At 39.0% G+C, this 7,284-nt stretch overlaps 1 protein-coding gene across 1 annotated transcript in view; it reads left to right on the top strand.

The window, feature by feature from the left end:
• The first annotated feature begins 306 nt into the window (after positions 1–306).
• s1pr2 (sphingosine-1-phosphate receptor 2) overlaps positions 307–7,284 on the top strand; it is a 61,902-nt gene continuing 54,924 nt past the window's right edge. Inside the window, exon 1 of the mRNA XM_057860532.1 lies at positions 307–640. The gene's annotated coding sequence lies outside the window, so the exon portion shown is untranslated. The remainder of the gene's footprint in view (positions 641–7,284) is intronic.

The following is a 7,284-nucleotide window of genomic DNA, read 5'->3' as shown; positions in this document are numbered from 1 at the left end:
AGAATGATGGGAAACAAAAAAAAACGCTCATTGTCAACTTATTTTAAATATTCTTGTAAGTTAATTTTATTGCTGACACTGTGTTTTGGGGTAATCAACATATTGTGCCCACCCAGCCCCAAAAGTCAAACTCCGCCTATGGCACAAATGTGCGCCCATTATCTCATAACTTTGTGTTTGCGCGGATGAGAAAGCGTGCGTGCGTGCGCGTCCATGTTGATGGCGTCATGCGCGTGTTTCCCCGCCTCTGGAGAATGTGTGTGTGTGTCAGCGTGTGCGCATGGGTGCTCAGTGAGCAGCAGCAGGAGGAACACTCAAGCAACGGCAATCGTGCTGCTGGATCCGAGAAAGTTAGACTGCGACGGGACACGTTCTGGAACCCTCCATCGCTACCCGAGAGTTGATTCGACTCGCACCGGAGTTCACGTAAATTTTTGTCCGCTATGGATCGTCTACAATCACGGACGAGACGGCGCGTCTTGGCACTGAAACGGCTGTGAGCGGAGGGGAGATCTGAACTTTTTGCAGCCTTTTTTGTTGTTGTTATTATTATTTTTTTGTTTGTTTTGATTTGTTTTGCAAGTTTATGATCACATGTGAGCGCCACTGGGGACCAAAGTCATCTTTTCTCTCCCATGGGGTAAGTTTTAGAACATGTGACAGTCAATTCGTATTAGTGCAACACAAAGAAAGAAGGAAAGAAAAAAAAACTAGGCATACGAGAATAAGGTCGTAATATTACAAGTCTAAATGGTGATATTTGAAAATAAAGTCTTGATACTACGAGATTAATGTTGTAATATTACAAGGGGCAAAGTAATGTTACGAGAATAACGTATTAATATGAATTATTATATCATTATATATTAATCAGGAACAAAGTTTTAATATTATCATCATTATGATTACGTTTTATGACGTTTTATTAATATTACGAAATAAAATTGAAACATTCCGAGAAAAAAGTCATAATATTACGAAAAAATAGTCTATCGATATATAATCTTATGAGAACAAAGTTGTAGTAGGACTTGATTAAAGTCGTAACTTTACATACTTTACGTAATATGTATGGATGCACCACAGCTAAATCTTCCGACTGTTTTTTTTCATACTTTACAATATATCACGGGATTTAGCGCTGTGCCGCTGCTGTTAAAATGATCAATACTGAGGATCTCATGAGGTTGTATTTTAGAATTGGTTTCAAAAATAAGGAAATCCTTAATTATTTGCCAGATCAACATTTTCGTAATCTATGTAAAATTACGGGACATTACGACTTTAATCTTGCAATATGGCAACTGTTTTGTCATAATACGACGACTATCATCTGGTAATTTACGTAACATTACCACTTTAAATCTAGTAATAGTACAATTTTATTTGTTTTTGTGTTTATTTATATTTATTTAACTATCATAACGACTATATTCTGAAAGATCTATTATTTTCCTGTCTCTGTGTGTCACTAATACTCCATCGTAGTCTACCTGTGCCTCTGTCTTTGTGTCCCTAATACTCCATCGTAGTCAACCTGTGCCGCTACCAAATACTTCTTTGTTTTTAAGTTTGTTGCTAAAGTGAAAGTTGCAGCACACATGTTGCAACCACTGCAATAGCTAGACTGTGTGTATGTGTGTGTTAAATGGTTAACGTACGTGACGTTAAACATTAAATAGATGGCGATGGATGTACAGTGGGCGCAATGCATCATTTGCAGTCTTGTGCATGCACGTACATGGGGGTAGTGTTGAAGGGTGACTGAAGTGGGGGGGGGTTGTCCTTAAAGCCGTTGTGCAGCCTGCTGTGCACCCCCGCACTGCTATGACCCCTCCGATGTTGTTGAGGCGTGTTCATCCGTCACTCCAAAGAAGGCATTGTATTGAAAGGATGTATTAATAAGACAAAAGCTTCCATTATCACCAGCACTACAGCCCCCCCATCATGTTCTGGCTAAGTCTCTTGGGTCAGAGATGTCCTCCCCAGAGAAAGGATCACATCACAAACAATGGCAGACTTAACACACTCCTGTTGAGGAAACACACACAAAGACGGTCACTTTCTTAAAAAGGAATCACTACTGTCTCCCACTTAGAAAAAGTCTTAACTTGCGCAGGTTATTTCCTAAGAGTAAAAACAGCAATTAACTCATTGGCTGCTGTTGACGGCAATAGAAGACTGATCCAGTTGAGCGAGTGTTTACTCGCTGCCAGTCCTCCGGGTTCAAATGTATTGTACATCTATCACCAAAAATGGCAGCCAAAGAGTTAAAAGCATTTTTTTTTCTTATTTTGTTTTCATTTTTATGTATTTCACTTTTTAAATTAAAAAAAGGGTGAAAGTTTCTAATTAAAACATCTCTTATAAACTATATGTTCATCTATTTCTCATTTTTATACATTTTTTATATACATTGATATATTATACACACATATGTATATAAATATATATAAATATATAATAATATATAATATACGAAGGGAAGCACAGTGGCAGAGTGGTTAGTACGTCCACCTCACAGTTCTGAGATCAAGGGTTCAATCCCAGCCTTCCTGTGTAGAGTTTGCATGTTCTCCCTGTGCCTGCGTGGTTTTCTCCAAGTATTCTGGTTTCCTCCATCATCCCAAAAACATGCATGCTAGGCTGATCAAACACTCTAAATTGTCATGGTTATTCATCCCCTTGTGCCCTGCAATTGGCTGGCAAACAATTCAGGTTGTACTCCACCTACTGCCTATAGTTAGGTGGGATTGACTCCAGCATCCCCATAAGCAGCTGGGAAATTGAATGAATTAATATATACTGTATATAAAGGGGGAATACAGTAACATCTCTTGATTTTTTTAAGTAAAGTAAAGGAAAACTACATTAAATATTCTTAAATATTTCTGGAGTTCATGATCTTTCATTGAGGACAACAGAAATTTTTACAAACATTCTATTCTATTCTAAAAAAATTAATAAATGAAAATGCAAAACAGATAAGTAAAAACATGCTGTTAGTTGCCATTGACAACAATAAAAGTCCAATCCATTTGCAGGGATTCAGACTAGAGATCGACCGATATGGGTTTTTCAGGACCAATACCGATGATTAGTAGTTAGAGGATTTTTTGAGCCGATATTCATTGGCAGTAAAGTTTAAAATTGGCGTAGAACATTTTTAATAATAATAATAATAAACACTGAACTTCATTAAAATGCCTAAAGCGTGTTTATTAAATGCCACCTTTTCATATAGGCTGGTCGGATTATAAAAAAAAAAAAAAAAAAAGGCCAATACTGATATACATCAAATTTTCCAAATATTGGCGCCAATATTCGGCCCTGCTGATAGTCGGTCTATCTGTACTTCAAACTTTTTTTTACGAGAAGCACAGTGGCCCCTAACTTAAAATTTTAGGGGTGCAAAGCAGAAAGAAGATTAAGGGCACACACTGTAAATCGGCATGCACGTTTTTCTCTAATTTTCACTGTTTAACCGATATATACTTTCATAATAAATGCATAAAACTACAAACTTATGAATCTATATTTTAACATTTAGGGAGATCCAGCTGTAACATGGATGTGGAGTGCCCCATTCATGATTAAAAAAAGAAAAGATACAGTTCATATACATGAAAAAGAGGTTTAAAAAAGCAGCATCTAAAAATAGTCATGGGTTTATGTCAGGAGTCGGGAACCTTTTTGACCGAGAGAGCAAAAACACCCAACACATTTTAAAATGTGATTTCAAGAGAGCCATACAATGTGTGTCTACATGTATGTATGTATGTATATAAACACACACTGTATATTCTATGTTCTTTTGCCAGTTTGTCAGAATTTTTGTGAGCTTTGTGAGTTTTGTGTGAGTGTCTGAGTTTTATGAGCACCATTTCTTTCGTGAACGCGTTTGAATGCATCACACGGGAGGGACCGAGTGGTCACGCTCTGCTTTTACAAGCAGTCGCCGAGTTGCGATTGAAATAAATTTTGAGAATGTCTAACAACTTCAGATGTTGCAATCGTAGCGCAGTTGCGCGCTCACCATTTAACAAACAGAAACATGGGGTGGCGCCGCATATATTTCCTGGAGGCGGAAACCACGCATAACAACCAGAGGGACGTGTGCGTAACAGTGGCCGAAAGAGGCGGAGCTTCTCCGGGCGCCCGTTTCGTGAGTCTCGCTCTCCTGGAAGTGGCGAGAATTTGACAGTCCAAAATGTCACAAAAGTGAAAGCAATTGCGCCTTTGCGACTTGGGGTTCCATTCGGTTCCCTTTCATGGTGTAATTTTCCATGCGTTTTTTTATATACTCCAGTTCGCTCGGCATCGAGTAGGGGAGGGGCCAACCCCGCCGCTGTCTGAAAGGCGACCGCTTCACACACTTTCTTTTGTTGTATTTTCCCTTGGCAAACCAGCTCGTTACATTACCACCAACAAGTGGATTTAACAGTGAAAGAGTTTGTCAGCAACAAAAACTAGGGTTGTTCTGATCATGTTTTTTTGCTCCCGATCTGATCCCGATCGTTTTAGTTTGAGTATCTGCCGATCCCGATATTTCCTGATCCGATTGCTTTTTTTTGCTCCCGATTCAATTGCAATCATTACCCATAATTTTTCCCGATCATATACATTTTGGCAATGCATTAAGAAAAAAATGAATAAAACTCGGACGAATATATACATTCAACATACAGTACATAAGTACTGTATTTGTTTTTATGACAATAAATCCTCAAGATGGCATTTAAATTATTAACATTCTTTCTGTGAGAGGGATCCACGGATAGAAAGACTTGTAACTTTGTACATTGTGACTAAATATTGCCATCTAGTGTATTTGTTGAGCTTTCAGTAAATGATACTGAAGACCATGCCCAATGCATGATGGGAAGTGGAACCGTGACAAGTGAAACCACGACTGTGAGTAGTGCTACCAATTCATATATCTTTTCTGCGATGTGACATAACTTAAGGTGTTAAGAAAATAAACAATTGCTACCTTGCTTCCCCACATTTCTTCCCATGATATTTCTAATCGTAGGGAGAGGGGGTGTAAAGCTTTAGCCAATTAAAATAAGGTTCCAAAGGCTGCCAAAATTCAGTCTACTCATTGTACGCTGCCTTTTAGCTCTCTATATAGGCAAAACGGCGCCATTACAGATGGAGCGCGACAATGCGTTAGTGGGTCGTGCAGCGCATGCGTTAATTGAGTTAAATATTTTAACGTGATACATTTGTAAAAAAAAATAATTACCGCCGTTATTGGGATAAATTTGATAACCCTACCTTAAGCCTAAACTAAAGACTCTGGATAAGTGTAACATATTATGTCTGTAACGTTAAATACAATTAGAAAACGATTTAATAAAAAATATATATATATATTTAAAAAAGGCATGGCCGATATTTTTTTGCCGATTCCGATACTTTGAAAATGACGTGATCGGACCCGATCGATCGAGACATCTCTAACAAAAACCATGACAAAAAAACAAAAAAAAACCTGTAATGTTACTGGTCGCGCATCTGCCAGTAGATGAAAAAATACTCGCACTGATGTAATTTTAGTCACAAATTGCAACCAATTGGTTTTCAGTCTGGAGCCCTGATTCAAAGTGTTCAATTGGATTGGACGTCTACTAGTGGCAAAATTCATTCCAATTCCCACCAGAAGGACACCACCCGATTGGACGTCTATCATCTTCAATGACACTGAAAGCGTTAAGGTGTCGGCAGTCACTGAGATAAGATGATAAGGCAGAGGAAATAAGGTTTATTGCCAAGATAGAAGCGCTGATCCATCATTCAATCTGCTGTGTAAGGGAAAGCAGAAGCAAGTGTGACTTTTATTTAATAGTGATTAAGCAACCCGAAAATTCAACAACAATAAAAAAAAAAAAAAGCATGTGAATGCAAAGAGGCAGCTTGGATAAGACAACAACCACGTTTGTGATAACATCTCAGCGCAAGTGGATAAGGAGGAAACACACTCTGAAGCATGGGTTGGGGAAACGTGCTCGGCAGCTTGGGGTGATGGCTTATCGAGTGTCGAAGGCTCTGTCGGCAGGTTCATTGACGGTGGCGCCGAACTCGCTCAGTTTGTCTTGGGCAATTCCAGCATGCCAAAGACCTACTGCAGTCAACACGTCAATTGTTCCTTTCGCATATTGGTTTTGTGTGACTGCGTGGCTCATTGAACCAGAACAAACGCTTGCTTCCTAGCCAGCGGCTGCTTTTGGCATCTTCACGCACGGGTTTGCCCTTTCTCTGTTTGGTCTCGCCGTCTTATGGAGGTAATGTGGGTTGTCAGATATAGCGGCATAATTGATTTAATTTCTGTCTCCTCAAAACCAAAAGGCACAGGTCCGTTACCGAGTGATGAAAGTCAGATGTTGTTGCAAAAACCACCACACCCTCAAAATGATGTCACCGTATCAGTCTCTCCGAAAAGAGAGATTTTATAACAAGCTCGAAAAGCAGTTTTTTTGTGAAATATATGAAGACATTGTAGCTCTCAAAATATGGGCCTCCAAATATAGTTTTGGTTCTGTGGCTTAAACTATTGCCAAGCAACAAAAGTATCACAGTGACAAACAACTATAATACTGAAAGTGAAATCTCCACTTAAGTTATTTCAAATTTTGTCGATGTTTCAGGTCAAAAGTTATAGCTGCTGTATATTTCCAAGTAGTGAAAAACCTTATGTACAACAACAGTATCTTTCGAGGAAACTTCAGAAGACAATTTTACCTTAGGTTTTGCATTCAGAGTGGGGACCTCTGGTTACCTCACGATTTGTGATACAAGGTTCACGATGACGATTATCTCACGATATGACGATATAATATTTATCAATACATGGGTCAGGAAATAATTATCATGGAGTTTATCATTAGTATAAGTCCAATTCGTTCGAACTGAGAACCTCCCACTTCAAACGGATTGGACGTCTATGGCGGTCACTGGCAACAAATGAGTTTAATTTTGGGGCACTTATGAGTCACTTCCTGCTGATTTTGGGACCCGGGAATCGAACTAAATCAATAGGCAGTGACTCAAACTCAACAAGAAGTGAAATGAACAGAATGTGACCTGTATTTGCACCAAAAATCGGAAAGACTGGCTGCAAATGATCTGGGTTGAATAAACGAATGCTCATTCGCCCGATTTTCCGTCACTTTCGCTTTTCTGGGTCACTTCCTGTTGGTTTTGGGGCGTTTCTGGGTCACTTCTTGTTGATTTGGGGTTACAGAACAGGAAGTGGCCCGGGGAATTTCCCCAAATGAATAG

This window comes from Corythoichthys intestinalis, chromosome 16 (genome assembly GCF_030265065.1).
Source record: "Corythoichthys intestinalis isolate RoL2023-P3 chromosome 16, ASM3026506v1, whole genome shotgun sequence".
NCBI lineage: Eukaryota > Metazoa > Chordata > Actinopteri > Syngnathiformes > Syngnathidae > Corythoichthys > Corythoichthys intestinalis.
This window is presented reverse-complemented; position numbering and strand designations above follow the sequence as displayed.